The sequence below is a fragment of the Chrysochloris asiatica genome, unplaced genomic scaffold (assembly GCF_000296735.1).
Source record: "Chrysochloris asiatica unplaced genomic scaffold, ChrAsi1.0 scaffold00157, whole genome shotgun sequence".
Lineage (NCBI taxonomy): Eukaryota > Metazoa > Chordata > Mammalia > Afrosoricida > Chrysochloridae > Chrysochloris > Chrysochloris asiatica.
In genome coordinates, this window is record NW_006408675.1 from 3,277,684 (window position 1) to 3,278,965 (window position 1,282).

The window sequence follows — 1,282 nt, forward strand, 5'->3', positions numbered from 1 at the left end:
GTATTTCTTCCATCTTCTCTTGATGCTTTCTGCATCATTCAATAATTTGCCCAGTGAATCTTTCAATAATGAAAGTCAAGGCTTGAATTTTTTCTTCATTTCCCCCAACTTGAAAAATGCTAAGCATGTTCTTCCTTTTTGGATTTCTGATTATAGATCTTTGCACATTTTTTTTTGTAATATTTGGCTTTATCGTCTCGAGTTGATCTTCGAAGCTTTATGTTTCATTTGCTTTAGCATCTCTATGCTAGAGAGCAAATTTCAGTGTCTCTTCTGACATCCATTTTGACTTTTTCCTTCTTTTTTGTCTTCTCAATGACTTCTTGCTTTCATCCTGTATGATGTTCTTGATGTCATCCTACAACTCTTCTGGTCTTCAGTCTTTAGTATTTAATGTATCAAATTTGTTCTTCAGATGATCTCTATATTCAGGTGGGGTATATTCAAGGTCATATTTTAGCTCTCATGGACTTGTTTTCATTTTCTTCAGCTTCACTTTGAATTTGCATATGAGTAATTGATGGTCTGTTCCACAGTTTGCCCCTGGCCTTATTTTCACTGATGATATGGAGCTTTTCCATCTTCTCTTTCCACAGATGTAGTCAATTTGATTTCTGTGTATTCCATCTGGTAAGGTCAATGTGTATAGTCGTCTCTCATTTGAAATGAACAAATCATTGGTTTTTCAGAATTCTATCTTGTGTTCTCCAGCATCATTTCTATCACCAAGGACATATTTTCCAATACTGATCCTTCCTGTTTGCACCCAACCTTTGCATTCCAATCACCAGTAATGATCTATACGTCTTGATTGCATGTTTGATCAATTTCAGATTGAAGAAGTTGGTAGAATTCTTCTATTTCATCCTCACTGGCTTTAGTGGTTGGGGTGTACATTTGAGTAATAGTGATAACAACTGGACTTCCCTGTATGCTCATGGATATTATGCTGTTACAAACAGCATTGTACCACATGACTGATCTGTATCTGTTCTTTTTGACAATGAAAGCAACACCATTCCTCTTCAATTTGTCATTCCTGGCATAGTAAACCATGTGCTTGTCAGATTCAAAACGGCCAATACCACTCCATTTTAGCTCACTAATGCCTAAGGAGCTCTGGTAGTGTAGTGGTTACGAATCGGGCTGCGAACCTTAAGGTCAGCGGTTTGAAACTACCAGCCGCTTCACGGGAGAAAGCTGAGGCTTTCTACTCCCGTAAGGATTTACACCCTTGGAAACCCTGTACAGGGTCGCTATGGGTCGGAACCGACTCAACGGC